Consider the following 17,792-nt stretch of genomic DNA (forward strand, 5'->3'; position numbering starts at 1 on the left):
GTTTATGTATATTAATTATAGCTGTCTTTGACTCTAGGAACTCCACAGAGGAGCATTTTAGAAAGTGCTGTATACCCCTTTAAATGCATGCTGAATAGAACTACATTGTTTACAATACAGTCAACAGTATAATGGCTGTATGTTAACTTTGAGACAGAAGGTAGCCATGTGTGAGTGTGCGGGGTGATGGCAAAATGCTAACCCAGATACACACACACGCACACACACACATACACACACACTGTTTGTTAGGATGGCCGTGCTGTTCGGTCACTATCTGAATTACATTATTGTGCAATAGTGTTCACAGAGCGAACCAAATGTTCCAAATGTCCCCGGGTCTGCCTCTCTCTGTCGCTCTCTCTTTCTCTCTCTCTCTCTTTCGCTGGGTGTCCCACAGCAGGATCACTGCTAAAAGGGGGAGAAAATCCCACAGCTAAAAACAGAATCCAAACAACAACAAAAAAGCTCCTAATTTGGCAAAACAAATGAGCACCCTCGCGACTGCGAACACATCAGGCGAGTGATATGCAAATGAGTGCTCCATGTGCCTTCGAGCAAGCCTGCCAGATGCTGGTGAGCCCAGCCCGACGGGTGGGTTGTGAGGTAGCCTAGATCTCAAAGAGAGAGACAGGAAGGGGAGGGGGGAGTGTTTGAATGTGGTGTGATTAGCTATGAATATTCAGTTTGGCATGAGGTGTAAAAGGTACATTTATAAGAGAGCGCAAAGCCAGCCAGTCATTCATAATGTAGCACAAGTGATGCTAAAAGTTTTTTTTTTTGGACCATGTGGATATTAGCACCTACAAATCACATGTGGGATTTCCCCGCGAGGGAACCGACGCAACACATCTCATGTACGTAGATTCCAGGAAACATAACCTTAAACTCGGTTAACAACTTTATGAGATGCAAAGTACAGGTCACTAATGCAGAGCAATCTAAACGTAGATAAACACATTCTTTTTCTGACATATTATATTTACTGTTGCTGTGTACTTTTCCATGTGGCGCTATTAATAGAATATCTGTCTAAAAAGTATAATGCATTACTTTGATCAGTATTCTGATTGATGATTGCCAGGCTGCAGAGTTAAAAATAAAAACCAAACAATTATAATCAGCCTCCGACGAAAACGATTGGCAGAGCGCAAACAACAACCGGCCATTCTGAAATGAATGCAGCAAATAAAAGAATGCATGGAAAATATAGCCTAGATGTGACAGGTTTACAGGTTACAAGGAAATGTGCCAGTGTGCATTACTAGCTCTTCACATAATTAGCTGTACAGATGGAATAATAAGAATAAACAGAAGTGTGTGCAGATGTGCAAACTGCACAGTAAGCAAGAACTTAATCAGATATTCCAGTGGAGGTAATAAATACTGAAATAAATACATTCCAATGTCTTATAAGCCAGTCTATGCAGACATTCTGTATAGACTGGCTCATAAAACATATGAGCAAAATATTTATAGTAGAGCCCATGTGCATAAACATGTTCTTAAGCTAAAATAAATGTTTATAATCTCTATATTATAAGTGCACATCAAACAGTTGTTCATATCGGTAATTACTGACTGTGTGAACAGAGAACACAAGACATTTCATCAAACTCTGCCCCTACAGTACATATGCATCTCTCTATGTACCCACTACTGCATATTTAATGCATTGTGTGTGCTCATTGTGAATGTGTGTGTGTTTAGTGTAGTATTCACACATCATCAGGTCTACAGCTGTGTAAGAAAGTAAATTAAGATCACATTGTACCACACTGCATGTGAACAATAAACAGTTGCTATCTTAGCACAATGTGTGCTATTGTGCACTTGTTGGCTATGTTGTGGCCCTTGTGTATGCACAGTTTGTTCACACACCTGCTCATTCAACACGTGTGTATGCGGGAGTGCCTGTTTTCCAGCCACAAAGCTATCCAGCTCCAGTGAATTAAAGCAGATGAATCACAGCTCCACAGTTCAGTAAGCCCAAGAGGCTGGTGGCTGACGCTAGCGTATTGTTGTGAATCAACCACCCTGTCAGAGCACACTGTGCCCCTCTTCCCTCCCTTTCCTAACAGCCCGTGTCACCCAGCTCCCTTGCCAACACCCACACGCACACACACAGAAAGCTGTTAGCTGCCGCAGTTTGAGAGCAGGTGCTAGCGTGGCATGGCAGCGCCCACAGGGCTCGGAGGCCATAGACAGACACCAGATCAACCGCCAATTTTCGACATTCTGCTCAGCGACCACTCGCTGGTGGCCAGCCCTAATTATTATTATTAATTACAGAGCCTCAGAGAAGCCGGCAGACATTATCCAGGATCACTACCCCACTTCAGTGGTGTCATTTGGTGTTTCGGACTGTGCCGGTGTGCCTGCTGTTCCTGAGACTGGGTGATCCTGCTCTGAGCGGCTTCTCCTCAACGGACACAGTGTTGTTTTGTACCAAGATGGCATTTTGAAGTTAAGCACTTGCTGCTCAATTTTGATACACAAATCTTCAGACTAGCATATGGTCCAAGGTTAGAATGACTGATTTAGATTTTACACCAAATTATTTAGCTACTGAATTAAGCTGTCAATAGAGAATGTGCAATCAAATATGAGAATCACACTTTATAGTCACTGGTAGCGCCTACTGTTGGCCTGAAAGGGCAATTATTCTTTTCGGGCGCTATAAAGATTATGGGTTTATGAGCAGGGGATTTGTCCTCTCCTTGTGGGCTGTTGCTGCCTGCCCACACACTAAAAGGGACTCACAATACACACACAGGCGCCAAGATTTAGGAGAAAAGTAGATGAGTATTGAGCGTCGAATATATCTCAGTGAGAATTGCACCCAGGGGAGAAAGAAAAGAGGGAGTGAGGGCTAAAGAGACGGCAAAACAAAGGGAGCCAGCTACAAGGAAGGCAAAAAAGAAGAAGAAGCGGGACAGTCATAGGAGGAAAGTGGAGGGAGACAGAGCCAGGGCTTGATGGCTGCAGTTGCTGCGTCTAGATTTGCATCATCTTTTAAAAATGGTTTTATGGTCATACTTGTCTTACACCCCCCCCCCCAATCCACCCATCTCAAATTACAGCACGGGCTGTGAGAGAGGATCAAACAAGCTGCACTGTCTTATTCATTTTTCATGCCGCTGTACTGAGGAAGCAAAGGAAAGAAGGCGTGAGAGGCAACAAAACTGAGAGGCTGGGGGAATAAAAGGAAGAAAAAAAAAACAGAGTAACCTACTTTTCTTTGCACTGCGTCTCTGGGTGCATATGTAGAAGCTTAACGAGTGGCAAACACGCATGCACACACACATAAATAACACTTTCCTTGTAATTGCTCCAGTTGTTGCACGGGAAAAGTGCATCATGGATCCCAGAGGTGGGTGCAACACACAAGCTGAGAAACAAAGAAAAAGAAATGGGGACATGTGTGTCAATACGCTTACATGCGCACACACCCTTACCCCTGGCATCCTGCGGGAACATGCCACCAAGGATTGAGCATGACCTGCCCCCCTCTCAACACCAAGTGGAACAAGTCTCTCAGACCTCCTCCTCCTCGCACCTCACTCCTCAGTCGGTCGTCAGTCGCTGTTCAGCGGTGGAGCTGCCACTCTCCGCTGGCACCTCATTATTTCCTCGGGAGCCGAGGGGCAAAGACTCCCGATTCCTTAGATGTAGAGATAGAGAGAGAAAAGAGTTACGAATAGAGAGAGAGAGGCGGCGGCGTTCGATATCCCACTGTGCTGCACCACACTGCTGTGACACCTCAAACATGCCTCAGACTCACACACACACACACACACATATTGAAGTACAGTAGCAGCAAAGGAGGAAGGGGGAAAGGGAGGGAACAGATTATAGGAGTCGTACCGCGGCAGAAAGGCAAAGACGGCGAGGAGGGAAAAGACAAACTGTCTGAGATGGAGAGGGAGAAAGCATCGGCTGAAAAGAGAGCAAGAGCAGAGGAACGTGTGGAAGAAATACAGAGAAGCAGGAACAGAGTGAAACTTTTTGCAGACGCACATTTTGCCAGCAAACCCTGCAGTAGCTGAAGAGATGCAGGAGTCCGTCTGTTTGCTGCTGCCAGTAATACCAGCAGACCTCATTCATCATCAGCTACACACATACAGAAATATAGATATACACAAAGGCGTTCGTACTAGTGCTGAAATCATTAGCCGATTAATCGTTCGCTAAACCCCTCGCCCAAACTTTACCTTCCTATCATAGCTTAGCAACCGTAACCAGGCACAGCAGGCCTATCAAGCTTTGGATTTCTCTGCATTGTGCATGGGGCTATAGTAAGAAGCATACTCGGCATCTACAGAGTTTGGAAGCTGGGGTCTTTTTTGTTAGCCTTTCCAAAACATAAAACACAGGAGCAAAAGTGTAAGGAATAGATTAAACTTGGGATTTGATTTGGGAAAGTTTACACACCAGCAACGCCAGCCAAAGTCATTACCCTGAGATACTACATGAGCATCATGTTCGGCAAACACATCGGTTAGTCCCCATCATCAAAGCTTTTTTTTTTGTAACATTACAACTCAAACTGCTGAAAATGCAAACAATAAAGCATGAATCTAACCTCTGTAATAATAGTCTGATCTTACATTTTGCCATATCATGCTTACTTAACTATAATACTAGGGCTACCAAGCTCTACACTGCAATACAAGAACAATAATGTTTCTTTATTTCCCATCTTAAATATGTATCATCAACTGGTGAGAACTTTTTTTGCCTGGAACATGTAGCTATAGCCTCGGTCTTAAAGCACCATGATGTATGTAGCCATCAACTGCATATTTAAGACGGATTTCTTGTTTTAAAATGAGTCAGCGGGAGACAGCATTCTTATACAGCTCATGGAGCTAACGTTAGCTTAATAAGCTAGCTAGCTACAGCTGATAAAATCTGCCAGTGACAGCTGTCATTTCAGCCCGCAAAATTGATGGACATATTCATGTCATTAGTTTTGCTTCCTGTCTTTGACTGCTTTGATTGTTTTCACCTGTGTCTCGTCTCCCCTAGCTGAGTATTTAGCCTGTGTCTTCTTTTGTTCTGTGTCAGTTCGTCGTTGAACCTGGTGACAAGCGTTGCGGCTTTTTCATGTCGTGTGAATTTTGGATTTTGTCGTCTACCTTTTGGACTCGATTGCCTGTTCGGACTGCCCTCCTGGTTGGTTTATCTCTGCCTTTTGCATTTGGGACCAGTTCTCAGATTTTCTTGTTTAACACTAAACATTTTACAAACTGTCAGTTATTTGGAAAAAATAATTATATTTGCAGCCCTTACCAGTACACACATGAACCATATAGAACATACTGTACTGTACAGGCAGCATGCAAACATCATCATGCACATCAGATCCTGTGTGGAAAAAACACCAAGTATGCTCCATATTATCGTGCTGATCATGTACAATATATTTATGAGCACATCTTCCTCCTCCAGCTCTCCCCCAGTTGTAAAACAAACACGGCTCTTCTAGATGAGCTCAGCTATAGATTAAAGCGCTGGATGAATATTCATCGCTCATGTTAATAGCCAACGGAGGGGAGGAGGGAGGAAGATCTGGGGGAGAGAGGAAGAGTGTTTAGCTGCTGCAACTCGGTATTAATAATGCTGATTATAATCTTAGGATTATTCTCACCGTGCCCTTTCTTTTGATATTTATACCTCATCCTCTCCTTGGCTTTAGAAGGATGCAGCACAAATTCCTACTCCGCATTGAATTAAATTAATTGAAGACCAAAAGAGAGAGCGGGGAGGACAACAACAGGTAGAGAGGGAAGCAGCAACTATTGACGTGCCCTCTTGTTTGGGAAGCAGACAGTCATACACATCAGCTGCTCATGTCTCACTGGCCATCTGTCAGGGACAACTAGACCAGGTTGGCAGCTCTCCAGACCCTCCCTCTTCCTCTCTCTATCCCTCTCTGTGGCATTCATCTTTATGTATATCACTCTCGTTCAAGGTTCATAGCTGGTCATTACCAGTCAAATGACAGACTTCATTTCTCAGTGTCACGTCCTCAGTTGGCCCCGCCATCCTGCTTTTATAGCAATCTCAGTGTCTTCAATAAAATCTTTACTAGTCTCCATCACAACGTAGCTATAACTGTACCCACCACTCCAGTATATAACTACCACCAATACTAAAGATACAACAACTATAACTAACGACATTGTTATTACTAAAACTATTACCTCCGTAACCTTACTGTAACTTTTATTGTAGATAGTGGTGTAACTAAAAGTAGATCTATATCTGCACCTATAAATATATCTAAAGCTACGCTACCATGGGCCTCTCCTGTAACACTACAAATATAAAGTTCATTCATAATTAGATTTAAGGTTGTTAAAATCGTCTTATTCCACACTGTCTGACAGTATCAGATATATTTTGTATTCATTGAAGCTATGAAGTCTACACTGAATGAAATATTCAAACGCAAGACTCCAAGACTTTTATGGTTGCACCATTTCATTAAATGAAAATATTCTAGATATCTCAGATTCAGCCCAACACATTGGTATATATGGTATCGTTGGAAACTTTTGGATTTCTGTTTAGTTTTTTTAGAATTTAAAATAAACCTCTTTGGCATTGAATAATGTTTTTGACAACTGGCCCACCAATGTTTGTTAAGGGGTTTAAGTCTTGCTAGATGAATTGAAAACAGTAATGTTAATATTTAATGCTAATATTGTACGGTACAACATTACATGACCAATGAACAGTGAATAAACATAATGAAGTACACCAGCAACAGCTCTCCCCAGTCTTATTAATTACTTTTATTATACTAGTAAATGAGTGTCAAAAAACCTTTAACATCAGCTTGTTGACATTTCTTGAATCTCTTATTCACTGATCAAGAGCAACAAAAATAAGTTGTGGAAGGAAATTAGCAGTATAATCAAGTGTGAGTACATCTATGTTCTCCATATTTGCTGTATTGTACTCTACAAATACGTATTAAACTTTCAATTAATCTGTTGATGTCTTAATATCCCTTTTCTCTAGAGCTGTGATGGCATCTCAGTTGGAAACTTGCAGATTGCTGTCACTTTACACAACTTCTCCTACCTTCCTAATCCTCTAAGTCAATATTTTAATGGAAAGCTTTTATCTGTCCCAGGTCGTGAGTCCCTGTTGACTGTAAACAAAGTCCAAGTGCCTTTCTGCTTGTCAAGTGAGCAGCTGTAAGCTTACAACTGACATTCATCAGCTTTACTTTAGCCTGGCTTGGGGAACAGTATCTTGCACCACCCCCCGTTTGTCCTTATGTACCCTCTGTTCTGCCACTGTGGCTCTCTATGCCACAGTTTGCCTTCAGCAGCATTCATTTGCTCAATTAGACCTCATTCACCCCATCTCACAAACATAGTGTAGCCATTTTCTGAAGCTGTTCCCTTGGGCCAAATCCTCCCCATTGGTGCTTTGGATTGGCCCACTCACCCTGTTTAAAAAGTGACCCCATTTAGCCCCACTTTATGTCTTGGTCTACATTTACATCACATACATTAATGACACTTAGCAGACACCCTTTCAGAGTTAAAGCCCGGTCAAACCAGAAAGTGGCACAGCGAAATTCATCTGCATTCATCTTTGCTAAATATTTGGTTCTGAAATCTCTTGACGTAGGAATTACTAGCTTGGTCACCAATGGGACAGTAACTTCATGCAGTTTATTCAAAAGATGCAGCTGTACCATTGACTCCTGTCTCAACTGTCTGCAAACCATTCCTCTTCTGTGGAGCAGTTTTTACTCAGAGGAGGTGAAATAAAAGTGGATGGTGCAACACGGCTAATAAGCTACAATAGCTTCTTCCATTTTGGACTCTTTGGTTCCGCCAAAGGTCAGCACAGTCAAGACAGATTGCTATTGGTCATCGGCGCAAATTTGCGTGTCAAGTTGAACTTGACGGAAAAGATTCACAGATTTATTTCTTCCCCAAAGAGAATCCGCAATCAGTGGATTCGCTCGCAGGGATCAACATTGTTGTATATATTACATTTATGGTGTTTGACTATAAAAGAAGTGCAATCCCTTTCTGTTAAAAACTTAAGGTAAGGTAGGATTTTGATCACGTAGACAAGACCTTTAAAAGACCAATTTCAACCCAATTTAATTACCACTGTAAGAAACTCTTAAAAGTTTTCAAACTCTGGTTGTGTCTCTCCCACACTGATATAACCTACAGTACTCTGATCCAAGGTCAAAACCACTTAGATGACGGTAAAATATTTATGATATATTGAACGTGTTTAATGGCAGCGCTCTCAGCCAACTACTATATCTCCCCCCTCCTTCTCACTGAGCTGTGGCAGCATCCTCCAGCCTACAGAAGAGCTCTTCCCCCAGGGGCAGGGCCACGCTGTCCTCTGCCTCTCCTGGAGCTCAGGAGCTGCCCTTAAGCGAGGGGAGGGGGGAGATTTAGAGCTAGTGATTTATAGAGGATACAGAGGAAGAGAAAGAAGCAGGTAATCAGAGCACGACGGCAGGGCAGTGAGTCTGTACGAGTGTGTGTGTGTTTAAAGAAATAGCATAAAAATAAGAGAGAATAGGTATGCTCGTCAAAGATGGATACACTCATCCTCTTTGGGTTAGAGGGACAACGTCTAGAGTATTTTGCCAGACGAGCCAGACTAAGTGATGGGGCTGCGTATCGCTTGTGAATGTATTGTGTGTGGCTTCGAGGCTGTGCTGTCAGTCTGTGATTAATCTACCACTGTCTAATTACCACCCATGCCCCTCTGTGTTCCTTAGCTCTGCCATAGATGCACTGACCCACGCCGGAAACGCAGTGCTCCCAATGCACAGTAAAGCCCTGTAAATATTTGCTTTTAACTCTTGCCGACACATTGTTTCCAATTTTGCGCTCCGGTGGTCCGCAACCCCAACACCCCCTCCTACACACACACACACACACGCGTACACTCTTTACGCTCATACCGCCACTAACCACCACTGATTTGTATGTGTGTACATCTCTGTTTTGTCAAGTTTACTGACAGCCCTTACACTCTCCTCCTCCTCTGTCTAGCCCCCCCTATGTCTCTGCATCCTCCCATTGTGTCTGTATTGTAGCTGGCAGTCTATCAGCCCATTCTCTTCCACTGTCAGCCCAGTCTAGTCTCTATAATGAGTGAATAGAGTCTGGGGAGGGAGGGAAGACAATGTACAATGTTTAAAGATAGAAAGGCTGAATAGAAACAGTAAATTTCGATATGATTTCTTCAAAATAGCAGAAAGGTTTCGAGCTTTTGTGAGGCAGAAAAGTTACGTCCTTTACAAAAAATTATGTTTACAGACATGCTTTTAATAGCTTTTGGTGGTTCTGAAGTGTCTAAAAGGTATCTGTGCGTATAGACTAATCCGTATTGTCAAGTTTCCATTACTGAGGTGGCATCTCACGTGTAAATCCACACAATAACACTATAATAACACAATAATACATATGTCATATGTTTAACCAGTTTTGCCAAGAAATATGTAATATGTTTCTGTAAGAAATATGCCCCGTAGAACCTGCTATTAATGAAATATAGTCAGAGCATTTAAAACAGTGGTTGTATGTAATCTAGATGTCCTAAAAACAAAACTTAGCCCAGTTGTAAAGGAGAATTCCACCAATTTTACACCTCAAAGTCTGTTAAAAAGTCTTGGGGAGTACCAAAAGTTGCATAAAGCATTTCATGGCTCCAGAGGGACCTGCGTGAAGTCTGATAAATAACATCCTAAGTGATGTCACTTGTGTCAGCGTCAGTTGGGGCTGAAGACTACAAGTTTGAAAATGAAAGGAATCCAGGGGTGTGGAGTTAGACAGATGTGAGTTTTCCAGACCTCTGAAGCCTGCTTCTCATCTCTGCTTGAGGCTAGCTGCTCAAGGCTACATTAGCCGCTACCACCATAACTCTCCAGAATCTCAGACTGAACTGTTGGCGGTCAAGTTGCATTGTGGGTAATGTAGGTGCCATGTTTTGACAAGGAAGAAGAATGCATGGAATAAAAAAGATGATGATATCTCTGGTTCTGCTGCATCGATTTTCATACTTAAAAAATCTATTGTGAATATGACAGCGTTATAGTGTTAGAGTGCGATGCTAAGAGTGGAGTACTCTTTTAATAGATGCATATCTTTTCACATGAAAGTCACTCAAACTCTATTGTTGCTGTAGCAGCTGCTCCAACAATAAACGTCACTTAACTTTGGATAAAATTGAAAGCAAGTTTCTGCTCTATGAAATCATTTTAATTTCAGTTTATCTCCATGAAATCCGTATGCTCCATCTAAAACTTTATTTATAGAGAATAAATAAACCTCTGCATAGTTACATTTCCTGGCTGCAAAGTCGAGAATTCCACTTAAACAATTTCATATGTTTTAGATTTTTATTAGATTATGTATTTAGATTGATTTTATTGATTATAATAAAAAAAAAAAATCATGCATGTTTGTTCATTCATAAGCTAGAAAGGTAGAGCTTAATTACTGCACAGCACTTTCACGTCCAAAACAGTGGAACGTTAATGTTAGGGCTGTATTTTCTCTATATATGTATATTATAACTGATTTCACACTACCGTTTTGAGTCAAACAGTAACATTCACATATCATCATATTCATCCTTCATTGTCAGAATGGGGACTGCAGAATTGGAACAGTTGAAACATCCATACTTTCACAATCAGTGAAACTGCATTCAGGTGGACTTTGCCACGGCAGTAATGGTGGTGTTGCTAGAGAGTGTGTTTATCAGTCAGCAAATTAATCTGATAGTTAATATATTAAAAACAGTTGCTTGAAATTCACTTTACAGTTGCATATGCTGTACGTACATGTGAATAATAATTCTAATTTTAATAGTAAATCAGAGATGGTAGCATTCATTCTGTGATGCTACATGATCATTTGAAAATGTGGTACGTGGAAACTAGATAATGACTTATGTGTGATATCACAGAGTGATGTGAGCTGCCTCAGACTTCGGAGGGGTCATGATACGTGATATTGTAATTCTGTGGCAGAAAACAGAAATTGTGGTGTTTAACTCCAAGGCTTTTCCGTGACTTTATCTAAAGTCAGATCACCGCCATGACATAACAATGTTTTTGTTTTTCCTTTTTTTTTTTTTTTTGCTGTTATAGTATTCCTGAAGAGCTAAATTTTAGTGGATTGGTCTGCTCTTTCTCCATCTTCTTAACATACCTCCCCCCTTCAGCTATATCTGTTGAACTCTGGCCTCCACTCTGATTCCTTCTTTTCCACACCACACATAATACAAATAAGGGATTGACAAGAGCCTGAGTGTGCACTGACCTGCCTGCCAGCTACATTCTATTCGGAGCCCATTCAGAGGCTGTCAGCAGAATGGCAACCATACAAACACACATACACTTACGTCCACCCCATCTACTGCCGTTAATGTGGCATCTGCAGAGATGAAACGGCCACTTTCTGTTCAACCACTCAGCATCCACTCTACCGTGCCCTCAAAATTACTTTGCGATCAACACGTCAAACTGCTGTCACACAAATAAAAGCGCACACACCGACGTCGCAGATATCCAAACAAAATGTATATACGCAGATAAATGTGTGTGTATGGACACAAATATACACACACATAGTCATAGGGACACACTGACTTACAAATGTCCAATTTACGTGTCTCAGCCTTGATGTATTAATGAGCAAATGTGAAAACAAATGCTGCTTCAAATTCTGTCAGACTTTGAAAGCCTTGAGATGATAATGAACTATACTGTATATGTTTTTGCTTTTGTGTGTTCACCTGCGTAGATTCATGCAGGCACTTTATTTATGCTACTTCTTTGATTTGTCTTCATCTGCCTGTCCCTCTTCCTCCTGACCTCGTCCGTCCAGCACCTTCACACACTGTATTCCAGCTATTAGCCTGCACCACCAGCCTGGCAAAGTGAAATTATTATTTATCATTAAGGTGAACCCAGTATACTGACTGACTGACTGGCAACACAGCATGGAGGGAGAGGTGGCAAGCAATTACAGGTGAGGTTGTAGTGGAATTGGTTTTAGTGGGATTTGGATTGTGCTTGGTAAGCTATGTGGCAGAATGGTGATGGATTCTGAGACTGTGAACTCCAGGCTGATTTGTCCGCAGGAGGAAAACTGGGGGAACTTTTTAGCAAAAGAGCCACATTGAACTTATGAAGCCAAATGAACAGCCATGTGTGTAACGATAAAAACATACAACAGCCTAATTTTCTTTCATCTTGTACACGTTAGGGTTAGGTTAGGGGTAGGAAGAGTACAGCACGATGCGTTTTTACCTTCCCGACCAAAATGTGCCCGCAGAGTATGTCAAGTACGTAAAAGTTGTCATTAAATGTCTGGTACAGGTCTTCACGGGTAACTGTAACTAGACCAAGGACAGTCGAGCCGTGTCCAAATTTTGTTTGTAAATGGGTCCAGGTAGGGTTCTGTTCTATTGCCATGGGTCTCGCCATTGCCAATGTTTTACTATATTTAAAACCTGAGTGGATTGCTAACAACTCTGTCCTTTGATCCCTTTTAGATCCTGTCTTTTTTTTTTTAAAGTAATTTTGCATGTTGGCATTGGTAAGGTTATTCGTGGGTCTATTTTGGATTGGGTCCAACATTTTAAATTATGAAGACCGTCATATTTGTACAGCCCTAATTATTTAATGAGATAGTTCCTGATTTAAATTAAATTTTTGGCCATTTTAGACTGTTTTAGTTAGGCAAAGCTCTTGAATCTTTGCTTATCTTTAGACAGCATTCAACATTTGAGAACTTTGGCATTAGAGACCTGTAAAAAACAGGGTTCTGTAGGAAAACATTTCTCAAAGTTAGGTGTCGAAAGTAAGTGTTTTGGTATCAGTATATAAAGCAGGAATCATAAAGGCACTTGTATGTTGTTGTATTGTTGGATCATATCTGTTTGTTACTTGGTGGCACATTATGCTGCCGCCAGTCTTGGATCTGTCAAGGTCCCCCACATTTTGGATGGGGTCTGATTATCCTCTGGCCTATTTCGGGCCGGTCCAGGGCCGTTTCTGATTGAGTACCATTTTTCAAACATAAATGTTTGGGTTTTCCACAGGTCTGTTTTGATTCATGTCCAAAATTTTGGAACTGTGAACGGTTTTAGACTATTTTATTTAGGCATTGTTTTTGTTTAGGCAACATTTAACATTTGAGAAATGTGGCTTCTTTTGTTAAATGAAAAAGAAGGTTGTGTTCGGTTTAATATTGGTACCGGAACTCATGAATCATGTCAAATCACCAACTGTAGTCAAGCAGAAGAGCTAAATATAAAATATTCAGGAGTATAGTAGAATATGAAAAGGCTCAAGAATCAAACCATGTTCTGCAAAAATGTCTTTTTTGATGTATACATGAGTCAATTACACATCCTCATCTAATCCAAATCTGCACTCAGCCTTTAGAAACATGAAGGAATAATGCATATTTCCTGACAAATAAGTAGCAATTTCAATCACACTTCAGTCACCATGAGCAGAGACATGACCTTCATATGGAAGATTAACAGCAGGTTAATTGGAGGAAGCCTCTGTCACAGCACATAAAAGTGGTACCGAACACTCCTCATAGCAATTAAAGATAACAAAGTAGGCTTGCTGTTGAAAACATGAAATCATAAGCACTTTATGTAACTCTTGTCTTAATATGAGCAGTGAAGCCGCTCTCCCCCTCATGGCAACAACATCAAAGTCTGTTGTCAGTTTTGAAGTAGAGATCCGCAGAATAAAGGACAAGTAATAATTTGTGGAATATGATCTCTGGTGAGACTTGTTGTAATTAGTGAGGGAGAAAATTGTTCACACATATACACAAGAAAGACAATAATGACAACACCTGCAAAGTGTAATGCAATCTAATTATCCATGCAGTAAATTGTAAACCTTAAAACTGTCAACTAGATGTTTCAAGTCCTAGTTTGTGGTCTTGTATTGAATTATATTACTGCAAAGTGTTCTTGTTATTTAATTTATATATAATATAAATGTGTCACAAACACCTTTACAACATGGCAAAACTTCAACACACCTCCTCACGCTGCTTCGTGATCAATGCCACTGTAAAGAAAAATCACTTTCTCTGTCTTGTATTTTTTTGATCAAGAGGTGATATCCCTCTAATAGGTGACCCATTTGTTGTGACATTACCCCACAGAGGATTCACTTTTTCCAAACGGTGTCAAACAAATCTAACCCTGCACAATTACCTCCCGGCAATGAGTTCCTCTGGTGTAACCAAGGCGTAGTTAAATTGAGTAGTGGGCTCCCAAACTATTTTTCCAACAGTCATTTTGAAGCGTCCCCTTAATGAACTGTTTTCTGTGATTTCTTGTGAGCAAGAATATGACTTGAATTGTTTACCCGCTCCTGAGTTGTACATCGCTTTGTAAACATGCTGAGCTTGCAAGCTCATGAGACATTAAGCTGCCGTATTTTCCTTTTCCTTTTAAGACAGTCCTTTTAGTGTAGGTGCTGGGAAAATGGTGTGTGATGTTGTACTCTTCAACAGACTCCTGACAGATCAGTCATTTTGCTTTCCTCTCCACCGTGGTGAGGAGTATTTAGCTGTCCATTCTGTGTTATATGCTCAGCATTCACTGTCGACTTTCCCCTTTTCACAGCACTCATTTTTTTGCAGCAGAAAGGATATCGACTGTACTGAGCAATGGTGTTATTGTCATAGCCTAGCTGTGGACCTAATAATAAGAACATTACTGCACCATCTACTGGAATTTGTTAACAGACAGGAGACAATTTAGGTCAAGAAATTAAGCAACAAAACTGTATCACTTACACATTTGTGGGTCAGATTAAAGTGTTTGACAGGCTGGCTCTGGCCCGCAGCCTGCGGTCCTAGTTTAACCAGCCATCTATGAGAGCAAGAGGTTGCAGGTTTGTCCTGTGACCGTAAACAGTGTCAGAGTCATGAGGCCGAAACACCTCACTGCTCTTGCAGATTGTACGCTGCTGTGGATAAAAACGTCTGCTAAAGGCCTGGTTTGTACCCAATTTGAATAATGTTTAACATTTTTGCCATTGTTTTGCATCTTTTGGTGCTTATCCTCAATGATACAGAGTCACACAGCCCTGTAGCAATACAGCCTGCAGTAAACACGCTGGTCAAGAATTGAAAATAGAATTTTTTGTATTGCATTGTCCTCCAGAGGTATTTCAGCAGTGCACATTCAGTTGAGAAATACCAAGTGAGAGAGGGTGGGAGATGAAGGAAAGGTGCAGAGAAAGATGAGGTTTATACTGATGGCCACTGTGGAGTGGACCCCCTCCCTCTCTCTGCCTCCGGGGATAGAGAGCAAAAAATGATCCTGATATCATGAATCATGGAGGAGTGTGTATGTGTGTGATAGTGCTGCGAGATACAGTATTTCGGGAAAACCTGTTTCTTTAAATCTGTGTCCGTAAGTGTGATAGAGTGTGTTACCTGCATTCCAAATACCACACACACTCCCATACATATATCCTATATAGCTCTGTTGCCATACTCAGCTCTCCTCCCACCAGTCCCCCCTTCGTCTCTCCCTTTCCGCTTCATCAATCACTTAAGCTCTCCCACTGCTCACAGCAAAGCTGGACCTATTAGGCCCTCTAATTGAGCCAATTAGCAATTAAACACTCAGATGCACCCCAAAATTCTGGAGGTCCCTCCAGGCACACTCACGCCTGCCAGGGCTTTGGATTTTTACCAGGCATTTTGGCATGTGTGGGCCTCTGCTGCCCTCTGCGCCTGCCCAGGCTTGAGGTGCAAGTTAAGGTTAAGAGGAGTCCAGTTGGCCCCCTCCCTGGGCCTTTGAATGTGGGTCTATTAGATGTCCATTTTTCTGAGAGGCTCCAGGATCAGTGAAGCAGCGCCTCATGTAGCTTTTCATTAACACCAGGCCCTGTTTCCTTTCCATCTGCGTTCTCACTTCTCATCTCTCATTTGTCTCTCTCTATCCTTTTTTCCCATTCTTTCTTCATCCCTGACGCTCTATCTTCCAGTCTCTTTTATGTGTTTTGGAGGATGAAAGTTTAATGGTAGATGTGTGTGTGGGTGGAGGGCTCGTCCCTGCGTGTAGTGCAAAGCAGGCCGGTCTCTAGACTCTCCATGGTTCAATTAGAGCACACATGGTGCTGCCTGCTTCTCTATGAGAGGATCCACTCCCAGATGCACTCATGGGCGCGTGGGCAGAACAACAAAGTCCACAGTGAGAGGAACAAAGGCAGACACCAATATATTTAGGCTGAACGCACTGTACCAAAAGAAAACAATGAGCGATTACAGACGCTACGGACTCGCTTGCAATTACCGCTCTCCGAAAGAACACAAATGTGTTTTCACCACAGTTTTTCCCTGGAATATATCCTCTCCTCAAAGAGCTTGTTGTACATTAGAAACTTTATTATTACATGAATGAGCCTCCTTATTTGTATGTTTTACATCAGTGTGAGTGAGACTGCTTGCCTGCTCATCAGCCTATATACTCTAATTATCTGCCGTCGTGCCTCAGGACACTTTAACTCCCATACTTTCAAATTCAAATGGCTTTATTGGCAGTGGGAGAGGGGGAAAAAAAGACACCAAAAACACAGAGGCGCTTCAGTGGGTGCAGGCGATGCAATAATACGGTTAATGATGACTTTAAATGGGACAATTATGGCATGGTGATAAAGCAAGAGAGAGTGTGAAAGAGAGAAAGAGGTAATGTTGAATTTTAAAAATCAGATAAAACTGTGTGTGTGTGAACATAAAATAGATTTCTCTGTTTTTTTCCTGTACAGTCTTCATTACTCCTAGGGTGTATGTCCCCTACCATTACATAACACCTCCCAACAATGTTATGACTGTATAATCTCCTCCATGCCATTCCTGACTGGGTCTGTTACATGAGGATTTGCACATTTGCGCAGCAGATTACATGAATGAGTGTACAGTGCGTGGGCACTCATTCATGTGTGGGTCATTTAAGGCTTACTGTGTGCATGTGTGTGTCTTTGTGCTCTGCATGTAGCCCGAAAATGTCCCGGGCTGTTATAAGCCGCTTACAGGCACACATTACTGACCTTTGACCTTACTGGGCAGTGAAAGGCTCACCCTAATCCTTAGCCTCTACTCTTCGCCTACGCTGTCTACTGTACTTTTATCTCCAGAACCAGCACTGAAGCCTTTAAGAAATTAATAACTAGAAATATTGAGGCATCAGTAGCAGTGTTGTTAGAGGAAGACTTGATGTAGTGGCGTGACTACATCAGCTGCACTACATTATTTCTCTGCAGAGATGTGAGCGTGTTAGGGGTAAGCTGGCAGGTTAAACACAGTACACAGGTTTACAGGTCAGACCAGGACAGGGTGAACAAGGCCAATTTAGGGTTTTCATTCATAATAGTTAGGGAGAGTCAATAGAAATGTGCACTCAACATGGAGTATACATGAGATTTCTGCGGGTCAGATTATGTTGCAAAAACCAGAGGAAGTAAAATGTGATCACATGCGTTTTTCAGCCTGTCATGTAATCAAGTGAAGCGAAACACATTGTTCACCACATTAAATATTCCCAAAATGAGGCCTATTGATGTGCTCTCAACAATACTGTCTGTTGATGGTCGTTTTATTTCCACTGCTTTCATTTCAGGAAATATTTTTTCAGTTGAAGGGAAAATGTTGCACTAACAACATTTAATGGAATATATTTCTGTTTCAGATAAGCTATAATCTCTCTTATCTTTCTCTCCCCTTCAC

The 17,792-nt window shown here is 41.7% G+C and overlaps 1 protein-coding gene across 2 annotated transcripts in view; it reads left to right on the plus strand.

The window, feature by feature from the left end:
* nlgn2a (neuroligin 2a) overlaps nucleotides 1-17,792 on the plus strand; it is a 185,081-nt gene that overhangs the window by 50,336 nt on the left and 116,953 nt on the right. The gene's annotated exons all lie outside the window — the stretch shown is intronic.

This window comes from Siniperca chuatsi, linkage group LG22 (genome assembly GCF_020085105.1).
Source record: "Siniperca chuatsi isolate FFG_IHB_CAS linkage group LG22, ASM2008510v1, whole genome shotgun sequence".
Classification (NCBI taxonomy): Eukaryota; Metazoa; Chordata; class Actinopteri; order Centrarchiformes; family Sinipercidae; genus Siniperca; species Siniperca chuatsi.